At 33.9% G+C, this 14,465-nt stretch overlaps 1 protein-coding gene across 18 annotated transcripts in view; it reads right to left on the bottom strand.

The window, feature by feature from the left end:
- The window catches only part of Zbtb20 (zinc finger and BTB domain containing 20), a 775,725-nt gene that overhangs the window by 625,178 nt on the left and 136,082 nt on the right, over positions 1 to 14,465 (bottom strand). For all 18 annotated transcript variants that reach the window (XM_006975752.4, XM_076549395.1, XM_076549383.1 and 15 more), the window contains exon 2: positions 9,185 to 9,234. The gene's annotated coding sequence lies outside the window, so the exon portion shown is untranslated. The remainder of the gene's footprint in view (positions 1 to 9,184; positions 9,235 to 14,465) is intronic.

The raw sequence follows: 14,465 nt of genomic DNA, 5'->3' as shown, positions 1-14,465 counted from the left end.
GTTAAAATTCAATACATATAGTGTACAACACATAGTCCAAAAAACATAAATACATGGAACACTTCACATATTTGGCAATTTTATGGTGAAAAAGACTTAACTCTACTCTCTAACAACTTTAAAACTTGTAATACATTAACTATAGCCACAATGATGTTTAACAAACCTATTAACTTAGTCCTCCTACTTACATGGTCTTTTATCACTATTTCCCCATCATTTTAAGTCTCTAACAGCCACCATTTAATTATGTTTTGTGTGCAGCTTTTTAAGATTCCACATATAAGAAAGATCATGCAGAATTTGCTTGTGTGTACCTCTACTATTCAGTAAATATAATATCCCTGTGGTTTATAACATTTAAATAAATGATAAAATGACTAAATAAACAATGAATTCCTGTTTTAGATAGATGGATGGATGGATGGATGGATGGATGGATGGATGGATGGATCAAAGACAGACAGGCAGACAGACAGACAGACAGACAGAGCAATGCACATCTAAAGCTGAGTATCAGCATCCCAGTGTCATCTACTGATAATACTTAGGTTGTTTCTGTATCTTGGCTGTTGTGAAGAACATTGGAGTGAACTTTGGAGGTAGGTATCTCTTCCACATACTCTGCCATAGATCTGAACTTATACTAGAAGTGATATTGCTGGATGATATGACAATTCTATTTGCAATTTTTTCAGTGACTTCCAAAATGTTTTCCATAGTTAGTAATCTATATCCCCAGCAGTGTACAAAGAATTCCTTGTCTTTATAATGTCATCAGCACATATCTCTAGCTTTTTAATAACAGATAACTTAACAGGTAAGAAATACTAGACTTACTATAATTTAAATTGGACTTTTCTGATTATCATTGATATATGACATTCTTTCGTTTATCTCTTGATTATTTGTCTTCTTTTAAGAAAAATTTATTAAGTTCCTTTGCTGATTGTTCAAATTATTGAGTTCCTTATGTTCGTTAGCTATTAAGCCTTATCTAATGTATGGTTTGAAACTACATTCTCATGTTCTGTAAGTTATCTCTATAGTCTTTGTTGTTACTTCTCCTTTTTGAAAACAAAGCAGAGGTAAACCCACCAACTACTAGGTTTCAGAGGTAAATAATGTAATCTAAATTTTGTACTCACTCAGAAAATGCTACTTTCTGCTGCTAAGTTCTTATTATTTAGATTATTTATTTAAAATAAATTATTATTTTAGAAAAAATAAACACACTGACAATGATAAAATTTTCTTCTTTTTTTGGATCATCAATTACTCTTTTGTTGCAGTACCCTAACTTATGTTTGGAGAATACTTCTCTTATTTAAAATGCCCTCTCGATGTGATGACAACTAGGTGTTCATAGGGACACATGAAGAACCTGGGTAGTCATAGAAAAAAGAAAGATCATTTCAAGAAAAATGAAATAAATGTATCAGAAAATAGAAATTATTAAGAAAAATGCCTTACTCATTGAAAAAATGGTGTACAATGTTTCAATTTAAATCATTAGTTACTAGTAACATTCTGTGTGTCAGCCACTGAATGCAACATTTTTATTAACAATATCTCAAATCCTAACCACAACTCTATGAAAGAGATCTTGTTCTTCATTTTCCTTTCCGGATACTAGTGCAGAGAGTAAGTAACTTACCCTGACAAGAAGCAGCAGTTGAACCAAGGCTAAAACTCAATTTAAACTCCAAGTATAATGCTATTTCCAGATAGGAAGTACAAAACACACATACTAAATAAACAAACGTTCCCACATAGCTGTCAACAAGTCACTCTGAAATCATGTCCGTCTGTTAATGAAAGAAGTTGCTTGCGTCTCTAGAGTCAACTAAGACAGCAACATATTTCTGAAATGAAAATGAACATATTTCTATAATGTTAAGAAACAAACCATCTTGGAGTGCATAGTCAAGCACAGAGGGAAATGTCTTTCATGAGGCACACTATCCAGTACATAAGAGACCAGACCCTTCCCTTAAGACCTCATGGCAGACAGTAACAGAACAGCACTGAATAATTTAAACAAAATCAAGCTAGTTATTTCAGATATATTTAAAATACAAATGGGAGATTATGTGCCTTTATGGAGATTATTCAGATTTTTAAGTGTTCATTTGTCTAAAGTATCTTAAATTTAATTGTGTGAAATTAGAAACTAAGTTTAATGCAAAATGAGGACAGATTAAAAAACAAATAATCTAAGTAGTATTAATTAACTAGTAACAGAAATCTGTGTTATTATTTTTAGCTATATGATCATCTTCTTTTTATATAATTAAATATGGACACTATCAGTGTTTAGATATCTACATAATTCTGAGCTCACCTCCACTGACCTTTCTGCCCTGTCCTTTTCCTCTCAGTATCTCAGCTATGGATATGTGCAAACACCACTTAAATAGTTTGCATTTCCCTATACCACACTACTTCAAATAGTCTTTAGAACACTGAAATTTTCCTTAGATAATGGCCATCCTTAGGCACATAAAGTTTATTTCTCTATTTAAGGGAAAGTAAAAGGACACACCTAGATTTCATGGTAAGGCTTTTTTTATCGTAATAGTCACAGTTAATCATAATACGAGTATATAAAATAAGGGTGATCTTAGTGTTCACTTATGGATTATAACATAAAAATATCCACAGGTATGTATCACAATGAATCCGTATAAAAGGCACAAATATATTTCAATATAATATTCACGTGTAGTTTATTGAATCACTATAATGGAATATACACACTACATAGTTATAGATCTGTAGATATATATGCATTTATATTTGAGCAGTTATTCCTAAAAGTTAAAGGGAAAAACACTTAAGCTGTTTTCATAACACAAATTATAACTGAAACAAAATGTCCTTTAAAAACTATAATTAATGGCTGTTATGTCAAAATGTGAACCAAAGGGTCAAACCTTATAATTCACAGTTTGAAATGTCACAGCTCAAATTATAACTTTAAAAAACTGATTATCTATGAGTAATTTGACAAATCCATCTAATAAACACTGGATGCATACAAAATATTTTAAGGGTATAAAGAATGTATGTCCAAGTGGACAGCTGATGAAGGAAATGGCCTCTTTTTATTGAATAAGGCTGAATTCCAGCACAATACCTTGGAATGACTTTGAATGAGAAAGTAGGCTATATGGCCAAGCGGGGTACAAATCCAATAAGAGGCATAAGGGACACTCATCAGAACACAAAAATGTTGTATGCATATGACCAGTAAGAGAAAAAATACACACTTCGATCACCTGCTCTTTCTTCAGCATTACTAAACCTGAATCAAAGATAAATAATATGAAACCAACAAAAGTTATTTTAAAGAAACAATTTTCTTTAATTAAAAAAATACCAGAAATTCCTTGACAAGCTCTAAGATTTGAAAACACAAATGGAGCTCATCCATGTGAGATAGTATAAGCAACTTTGAAAAACGTTTTTGGTTTTTTTTCTATAGAAATGGAGCAAAATACTGCTTCATGTCTATGTTTGTACCAAAACTACCTGCATTGTTTAGACAAGTTGAAAAGAAATGTGGTTTTTCTATCATTTCAATTCAGATCCACTTTTTAAAATGCAGGCTACTGGGGGTAATGGCTTCACTGTACATTAAATTCCTAAAACTATGGCAAAGTACAGAGATGAGCAAAATGAAAAATTTAATAAAATATCGTTATTTGTAATTTCTGTTTATGTCTTAGTATCTTTCCCTTTTAGAAGATAATCTCCATAGGTGTAATAATTATATGGCTTTTTTGCTCAATAGTTTAACATCTATAAAATGCTTGACTTGGAGCTAACACTCAACAAATGTCAAGAGAATGGAAGGAAGAGACAGAGGGAAGGAAGGCAGGGGATGAAAGTTAGCCAATCTTCTCAAATATCATTGGTGTGACTCCAAGAAGAAAATACCTCAAAATACACATTTTATTTTATCTTATCTGCTCAATAATTCACAGATCCAAGTATCTATCCTAGCAACTCAAACAATGTAAAGATTTTCAGAAGCATTTATAAGATAAAATTGATAGAATGAGAAGTAAAAGAATGAACACCTGTGAAGGAAACGATATGTATAATGCATAGGCTCAGGAAGAGAGAGGAAACACACACAGAATAGGGCTCTGCTGTTCCCTAGCTCCTAATCAATCTGAATCCACAGCATAGAGTCCTAAGCAAATGTACACTAGTTCCCCATATAGCCCTGCACTGTGGCAAGTATTATATTACCAGGTACCTTATATCATGAGTCACACAATCTGTTTAAAGGATACAAATATCGGCCTAAAATAAAGTATAAAAAACATTTATAACTATAGAAATCCTTTTTTCTGGGCATAATTACCCAGCACTGAGCAGATAGAAGCAAAAGGGCAGCTGGAAAGGGAGGGGGAAAAAGAAAAAAAGAGAATTTTATAAGATTAAAAAAAATCAGTATTTTCTGAACCTGCAAAAATGCTTCCAGGGTAATTACTTTACTTTGTATGCCAATATGACTCACGGCAAGATGCTTTGCTGAGAACTGTGAATCTGCTTGAATTTGAAGCAAGGAGTAAGTGGCTCTCATGGTAACTAGTGTCAATGAGATCTGCAGATGTGAATCACAATACCATAAGAAAAAAACACATCTGAAACACATTCTTCTGGATATTAGCAAAAGCTTAACTCTAGTTCCACTTGGCCTGGGAAATGTTTCTGTCATTCTGCTGGACCAGCCCACACATACTGGGCTCTTGATAGGTTCTGGGCGCAACCATCTGGCCCTTTATTTACTTAACTCTTTTCTAATACTGACAAGCACATTAGTAACACTCCTTTGATCACTAGTAAATATAGAGCTAGTGCACAACTAACATCTTCCCTCATTCTGAAAGTCACTAATTAGTGGTGGGTAGGAGTTGAAGAGTATTACAAAGACATGTTGAGCATTACTACAGTAAGTAATCTAAATATCCCTGAATGCATTCTAATTTATTTCCCACTTCATTAGAGGAATGGAAAACACCTTGTCAACACTAAAGGAATCCAAAAAGAGACCAGAGCATTTGAAAGGATGGTAGGTAGTTAAGGAACATGAATGATAGCAGAATTTGGGGAGGAGGAAATCTACATTTTTTTTCTTGATATCTTTCTTTTCCTTACATAACAGTATGAGTCAAGGCTTGGGAATGGAACATGACTGTAATCAGAGCATTCATGAAATAGGAAATCTATTTTTTTCTTGATTTCTTTTCCTTACATAACAATATGAGTCAAGGCCTGGGAATGGAACATGACTCTAATCCCAGCATTCATGAAATAAAGTCAGCATGGTCACTATAAATTAAAAGCCAGCATGGTCTATGTAGTGAGACTGTCCTCTCAAAGGCCAAAAAGAAAAGGCAGTCATTTAAGAAATACAGGTTTCCAAATGAGACAAATTAGGTGGGTGGCTCCTGTTTCTAGAACATGATTATTCTAACTAGTACTTATATAGAACAAAACTTCATAAGCCATATTAATCTTTGCATACAAAAGTTCTAAATAATTTTATTTTACAGAGTACAACATAGGCTTAAAATAGATAATGCCCTTCCAAAAGATATTAAAAAGACATTTAGAAAAAAACATTAATTCTTATATATATTTCAAAACTGGGGATTTATATAGTTTGAGTCTATTATAATTTATTTATAGCATATTTTTACATAGATGAGAGACAGTTAAATTTTCTATTAGATCAGATTGTTCACAGAAAGTCAGCGAATTGTTTTGTGTGTTAATTCAAGCATCAGAACTCAACTCCCTGCGAGTTGAGTCTGTGTAGGCTCAGCCAGTCATCCTCATTTCTAAGCTTAAAAAATGAGACACCTAGCAAAGACTTTCAGAAGTTATTTTGGATTTCAGTTTTGCTCACTTGTTCCTAGACATTTTGGGGAAGGCAACCATTTCTTATAGTACAAAACCCAAATAGCTAGAATCTGAACTAAAAACATAATCTTACTCATTGTGAAGTATTTCATATCCTTATCAAATTCTATAACTAATGAATAACTAATGAAAAACCAACACTTGGTTGATATGCAGAAATAAACTGATGTAAGGATAAACAGAGTAAGTAAGAAGATGCACACACTGGAGAACATGTATTTTAAGATGTGTCAATGAATTGGGGAATATGTTAGTTACTGATATGTGAAATAACATTGATTTTGCTTACAGATAAATACCAGGTATGGAGATGAGACATAATAGGAACCTTGTGCTGCAATGGAACAAAAAACAAAACAAAATAAAAAAAAAACAACAACAACAAAACAAAATAAACCCCTCGGCAGGACAGTAGATGTTTCCCAGAGTTCCGAGGAAGTGATTAACTAGCCAACAGAGCTTTTAGACATGGCGGGTATGTAAGCTCAGAGGACAGCAATGTTGATGGCCTCTACCCATTATAAAAGGCTTTGCCAGTACAGATTGGATGCCTGGAACCAAGCACTACATAAAACAATAAAATCTGGAGCCAACTGAGAAAAGATTCAACAAAATCCACTTCCAACTGCAAATATTCCCAGAAACCTATACTGAAGAATGTTTTCACTTGGGAATAGCATACACTGTTTATTATCTAGTGCTTACCTCTACTTACCCTACTATACAGAACAAGATGCCTAAAACATCAATCTAAACAAATCGAAGTCTGTTGCACACAAAAGTGATTTTAACTTTAGCTGGCCAAGATTTCTGTTGATAGGTATGACCAGAATGTCACTACATGAGCAGATGGCCCAAAGCAAGCCTACTTCATTGACAATGTACTATGTGGTTCTTTGTGTCCCAAACAAGCAAACAAGCAAAACACAGAAAGAGGTCACTGTGCCCTCCTTTGTTTGATGTAAAGCTTTATCTGTGAAATAGGAATATAAAGTTACAGCACAGATATTAATGCTGTATAATTCCATTTCTATATAACAGTTAATGAATATCTAAATGTTCACAATAAAAATCTTAGATTTATGAAAATAGAAATATATACAGAAACAGTACAAAACATTGATGTTTGTAGGAACATTAATGCAAATGGAAATAATGATAGTAAGTGAAAGAGGCCTGTCTCGGGAAGACAAATAATCTATGTCTTATTTCACATGTGGTGCATAGAGAAACAAAAGCAAGTGTGTACACATGATACAGTGGAAGTAAAGCTGCAGAGGGGAATAAAGGAGATGAATGGGAGAGGTAAGAGAAGAGAAAGTGGAAAGGCTTGAAAGGTGGGGGGCAATATATTTAGTGCACAGTATACATCAATATGAAAAATTTGTAAAGTAAGGCAAAAACTTTCAAAATGAAAAGTACATGGCACATTTTTGTTTTTAAAGGCTGTGACTACCAGCTAAAGAAGAATAATCATATTTATCATTCTAGGTTTTTAAGCAATCAAAGTCATTTACATTTATTAAGTTCCATGGAAAACTTAAGAAAAATTATTTAAAATCCAAATTCCTACAGTGCACAGAGATGGCTCAAACGGTAAAACGTTTGCTATGCAATCATAAGTAACTGAATGCAGATCTCCAGCACCCACACAGAAGGTGGTATGGAAGCATGCATTGTAGCCCAAGTGCTAGGCAGGCAGAGACAGGTGGACCCTGGAGTTCTCTGGCCAGCCAGTCCAACTGAATTGGTGATTCATTAGACAAAATAGTGATGACTAAATACTGTCCAAGTGATAAGTTTTATACTATGAGACTTTCCAAAACATATAGACACACACACACACACACACACACACACACACACACCAAACTGAATTCTCAGTGTGCTAACCTCATTTCTATCACTATCCCACAATATGCTTTACTTAGAGTCTGTAAAATAAAAAAAGATGATACAGTAGCACGAGATAAATTAAGAATATATTTCTATTTGCAATAACTAATAATAAAGATGGATGAAATTATATCATTAAATGCATAGATACATGTGGTTGTGGAAACTTACAAAGAGAATTCTGGTTACCTACCTTCAAGAAAGAGATGATGAAATATGAGGTTCAAGAATACATCTTTAGTACCTCTGTATCTTAAAATATTGCCTAGTATTAATTTTTCATCAAGTTGTCATTTTCTCTGACATTTGGTTTTATTAATCAAGGCATTTATCATTAATTTGTAGAAAATATCATAATTAAACCAAATAAAATAAAATCCTTAAAAGGTTAAAATTAGAAAGCAGGTGAATTAGAACTCTGACATTACTCTGTTGACATACAGGAGCTTCTTGGAAGGATGAGAATCAAGTTTTTTCAGTTTGGTGCCTCAGTCTTGGGCTGGATGGTTTTGTAAAATGTTATAAAGATTTGATTTAAAGTTGTCAGACAGTTTTGACATTCAGGTGAAAGTACTGCTGCTGCATTTGGAACAATTTGCATATCCCACTGCTAAATGGAACGTTTGAGGTGTACACTAGTGTAAAGAAATTAAAAACAAGCTATTACACATGCTTAAGTGTATGTATTCACAACCTGATGGTTGGATCACACTACCTCAACCCCTTCCAATTTAATCTGCGATTTACTCTTCTATAATAAATTGCCTTAGCATGTTATTCTCACCCGAAGATCTAATCATGCATGTAAGAAGCGAAGTAATTACAGCCCCCTCTCGTCTAAGAAGCCTCTCAAGCCCTATAGGCTCTTTATATACAATGCAGCAACCCAATCTATTGTAAACTTCCTGTCTGCAATCTGGATTTCTGATTCTGAATCTATTAAATGTCATCAGATTAGTTTGGACATCTCCAATGAAAGCATTTTTATCCTTCCTATAGTAAGTTGTAAAGCTATTCCTGGGCATGAATATATTCTTACTTTCTGCTTTTGAGTCAATATGCCTACTTAAAGAAAGGGGAAGGTTTAAAGTAAGAATTCATACTAAGAAAAATAGGAAGCATAACAATTTCTATGTAGAAATAAGTATAATATCAAACAATTAAGATTAAATATTGTGAAATGGCAGAAGTTTTTTCTGTTTTACTTATGATTATAAATTATTTTCAGGTAGAGATTAATTGTTAGAAGTCAATCAAGAAAGAGCTTAAGTAGTAAATCCAAGGCCTTGAAAATAATAAAGCATGTCTACGAAGACAAAACCTATGGGAAAACATCACTGGACATTACCTTCAGCCTTCAGAATCTCAAAGGGCACTTCAAGCACTCCATTCATTTATCTATGAAAAAGTAAATACTTAGAATTAATAATTATTCAAGAAACCATTTGCATTTATAGTAATGTCTTCATGATTAGCTTTGAAAAGTATGTAGATGACTTCATGAATGCTAATATCTCTAGTTTAAGAAAAAAATTGAAGTTATCAATCATTACAAGTACTGAAAACATGCAGTACAGATTCTTAGCAACGCATGTCACATTCAATGCAAAGCACTATGTGTACATTTTTGAAAGGTCAGAGTATCAATAGGTTTCTTAAATGACATTAACAATGATTTCTAGTTTTTAATAGTCATATTTCTCCAACTCATTTATTTGCATATTCCTATCTTTTAATTTTATGCTTTTGGATGTGTGTGCAGGTGTATCTTCACATGTGCATATATGTACACATTTGTGTTTGGAGGCTGGAGGACAGCCTTTGGTATTATGTTCAGAAATGCCGCCCACCTCCTTTGAGAAGGGTCTCTTACTAACCTAAATTAGGAAAGACTGCCTGGCCAGCAAGGCCCCAGTGACCCTCTTGTCTCTGTCCCCCTAGCACTGGGATTACAAGCACATGCCACGTCTGGCTTTATACAGTTATGCTATGGAACACAGTCAAGTCCCTGCATGTGTACCACAAGCACTTTACTAACTGAACAATCCTTCCTGCCCTGCATATTAATATGTAAATACTATGTGAAGATCTACAATGTATAACAAAATGGCAAGTGAGAACAAGTTATCTAGTATATAAAGGTAAGATATAGATTCTATAAAAATGGTAGATAAGGATAACAAGTTTGCATAAGCACAGAAAATTAAAAGGATTGAAAAGTAAAAAGGAGGGAGAGCTATAAGGCAGCAAAGGCAACATGTTCAGTAGAACTTTGTAGCAAGGCTGACCAAGACCTGAGGTAGGAATGGATACACAAGTGGTTGTTTCTTTAAAAAAAAAAAAAAGATTCTATTCTATTCTACTTATCTGTGTGAAATTATGTTTGTAATATATATATGTGTGTGTGTGTGTGTGTGTGTGTGTGTCATATACATACATGTGTATAGAGACCAGAAAACACTAGGAGTCCTATGCTATCACTTTCTGCTTTATTCCCTTGAGACAGAGTCTCTCATTGAATTTAGAGCTGGGTGGATGGCCAAGAATCTCCTTTAACCCCGTCTCTAGCGTGTACAGTGCTGAGGGTTACGGTAATAAATGACCATAACCAGCTTTTTATGTGGGTGCCAGAGATCTGAACTGGGTTCATGCTTATATAACAAGTTCCCTTACCTGCTGAGCCATCTCCCAAGCACCTAGAGAAGACCCTTTTAGATTCCTTTCCAACTATATGCATTTGGAGAATATAAAATCAAAGCTGAGACAGAAGCAGCAGCAAACAGGATGTTGAGGAGCTTTTGAAAACAATTTGATATATTTCACTATAAGAAGATTTAGCCATAAGCAGTTCTCTCATTCAAACTTGATCTTAATATTTTATGTCCTTGGAAAGTGATCTTTCTAAATTTGCTATGAAATCTCTATGATGACCTTGATGTCATATTTACTAATAATCTCCACAGAGATTCAGTCATTTAAAGTCTCAAAAGTAGTTTTGCTAATGGAAATGCAATACATAAACATAAGCTAATCCTATAAGCCAGTATATCTACAATGAAAGACCCCTTTTAAAAAGTCTGAGGATTTTAATTGGCTGGATCTTTAATATGCATATGCAACATTATTGCAAACAGAAACAAAGAATCAAGCAATAAACCACAGCAGCAAAATAAAAGACACCTAAGTCTAAGCTGTGCTGACAGACAAATGGCGTCCAGAAAACGAAAAGGACAGTGTCATTACATTGAGGAAACATGACCAATCCCACAATTACTCTGCAGCTGCAAGCCTCAGGGAGCCACTGGAGAACAGCTTCAGGAGCAAGATCAAAACCATTGATAACAGGACAAGAGGATGATCAGGAACAAAAGAGAGAGGAAGATTAGGTTATAAAGTGGCCCAGAAAAAGAGATTAGAGAAATTAATTTGGCCATTACATGATCCATCATAAGAGTGAGTTTTATTTACTGTTTCTCTCACTCATTAGAGCGGAGCACAACAGGCCAGGCCCTTCGTCTTCTTCACACTATCTTCAGTAGCAAGAACAGTGTCTGCTGGGGTCTAGACGATCAATGCATTTTTTGAAGAAAAGAATGAGCAAACTGACCCACCTATGACAACCACTCATGTCTACATCTAGAATACAAAGAAAAGGTCTAGAGCTTGAAGAAGTTACATGTCGTATACTAATTTAAACTCTCCCTTCAGCAAACCCAAGCTCCTATAATACATAGATTACCATTATTATACTGTTCAAAGAAAAGGAAAAAATAAACAAGCAAGCAAATTATTATATTTATGACAGTGAAGTCAAACACCACAAGGTAGCAATGCCGAGAGCTACATGAACTGCTATTTTCATAGGTTTGGAAAAAGAAGTTTCTTACAAGAGGTGACAACAGAAAGACACCTAGGTTGTTAAGTGAAAGAGTAAAAACATATATCTAAGAGTATCCTGGCTGCTGCCAGATTGAATGATGACAAACATTATCTTCCTTAAATACTATGACTAACACACAGCAAGCTGGCTGCTCATTAACTATTATTTTTATATTGCTATTTTTATCAATTGTGGGTTTCTTCAGTAGATAAGCCTGTCGAATGTATTCATTTTTATCTTCTCTGAAGTTCTTTAAATAGTGCCTAACAAGAACTCAATAAACATTTACAGAACTGAAAAGAAGACAACTATTATCACTTAATTAATTAGAAACATAAACAGACTATGAAGATATAAAAAAGTCACCATATTTCATATGCCTGAGTCAATCTAACCAATATCACATAATAATTAATCTTCCCCAGATTTATAAAAAAGTAAAGAATAAAAAATGAAAAATATGGCTTGGGCCAGTAAGTCAGGAATCCAAGTAATACAGTTAATCAGAAAAGATAAAATGAAGTTGTCAATATTAAGCCAGTATCCTGCTCATTTAAATACTGTCTGCCTTTATCTGATTAACACAATTTTTCTCTAACACAAGGACTAATATATAACCGTATCTGCTTCACTTATGCATTCACAGCACTAGCTCAGGCTTGCTTATAGCAAACACTTATTTTAAACCCTTTGTTGAACTAATCTAAAGTTATCATGAGCAATCCTGGGTTTTTTTGTTGTTTGTTTGCATCACTCGAACTGAACTTAGGACCTCACACATGACCTATCACTAAGCTGTATCCCCATCCTTTATTTCACTTCTATTTTTAGACAGAGTGTCACTAAATTGCCCAGGAAGGCCTCGAACTCAGGTACTTTTGCCTTACTCTCCAGGTATCTTGGATTATGGCCCAGCACCACTAAGGCCAGTAACAGTTCTGATCTTAATACAACTAGCCAAAAGATGGATAAATTTTAAATATAGACTTCAATGGAATAAATATCTCAGTTCCATGCAAACGTGTATAAAATAAAGTAGGTTTTTACAAAGACTGAAAAATAACTGAAGAGTAAATAATGGAGTTAGAAGAGCAATGCATTAGCACATGGTAATTATAGCTTATTGATTAAAGGCAGTATTTCCAAAGAATTACAAGGAGAAACAAATTCTCCCTACCAATTATCATGTGGAAATAAAGTTTATATATCTGAATGTAATAAATAAAAAATCAGTCATCTTTTGAAATATGTATGTATAATCTACTGAACTACATGATGAGGAAAACTTTATAGGCACACAGCACTATGGAAACAAAATGTATCAATTTTGCTACATACATAAGACAAAAACTGCCTTTCAATACTTATCATTACACATATACATTTGTTACAGCTCTCACCCCACATCAAAAAAGCTTCTTTTTTCAGTTATCAGAGAGATTACAGAGAATCATGATTGGTAAAAGTGCAGAGAAGAAGTGACTGTGGAGGACCCACTCTCAAATACGACATCCATAAACCAACACTACACCCAAGGCTTAGGAAACACTGAAAGATATGGAGATGAATTCTAAGAGCAAGAGAGACAGCAAGAATAATGCAAATATTTTCTTCTGGAACTCTTAATAGTTATGGTTGCCCTACATAAAACCTGCAGAAGACTACACCAGTTAACATTCCAGCATGGATGGGGGAACGATTCAAAATGCCTAAGACCTAGCTGGGAGCTGCAAGAATGCTAGACACACTATGGCTACTAAGAGAATTGTCGGTTTTTGTTTTTTTTTTCAGGGACAACTCCCCTGATAGGTTATTCGTGTCTAAGTGGCCAGCCCTACAGTCACGTGGGCAAGGATGTGGAAGAAGATGAAGAGGGGAAAAGTGGACATGATTAATGTGGATTGCATTCAAGTATAAAAGTCTCAAACTTTTAAAGACACTGAAAAAAATGTTAAGGCAAACTGAGTTCTCCTTTTCTGTAATGGTGGTCTCTCAGGTGCAGGCAATAATTTTGGCTTTGAATATTATTAGTGAGCAACATTAAAGATGGGACAGGCCATATGGTTTACTTTAAGAATTATTAAAATAGTGGCCTAGCTGAGCCCTGTAAGAAGGCTATTAGAAATCATAACAAATCTACTGGGAAGGACTTCTACAGCAATACCAAAATCCATTCCTTTGAGTCAATTAAACTTACTATTTATTAGGCACCATCCTTTTTCCAAAGATGGGGAGAAAGTTCAAAGGGATTATTTACATAACACTGATTTCAAACTCTGAAATCCAATTGACTTTTATTTTTTCTTCCTTGTTCCTTTCAAAACTCCCTTTGTTTTATTGTGCAGTATTACTGTTTGTTTTTATTCTCCAATAGCACAGTTCCTTAAATAAATTCCTAAAAACCAACACACCAACAAATAAATAAAAACTCAACGTCTATAAAGAGTACACAGTCTAACCTGCTTAATTATTAAGAAGTAAACAGAATACACTTCTGAATTATTTATTTAATTGCCTTCAACTAAAAAGTTTTTAATTTAGAATATGTGTCCTTTCTAAGAAGCCAAAGAATAATTATTGAAAAATATTTAAGTCATTTTAATAATACAAACTCAAACAGATCAAATATGCTTAAATGCTTTCACAAGTACGTAAGTAGAAAAGATTTTTAAGATTTCAAACATTACTAAAATTCCTTTTCCTCCAATTTTCCCTTCTCTCTCATATAATTCATTTCACAACAGTGCTG

Source organism: Peromyscus maniculatus, chromosome 12, assembly GCF_049852395.1.
Source record: "Peromyscus maniculatus bairdii isolate BWxNUB_F1_BW_parent chromosome 12, HU_Pman_BW_mat_3.1, whole genome shotgun sequence".
NCBI lineage: Eukaryota > Metazoa > Chordata > Mammalia > Rodentia > Cricetidae > Peromyscus > Peromyscus maniculatus.
Note: the sequence above shows the minus strand (reverse complement) of the source record. Positions and strands in the feature narration are given on the sequence as shown.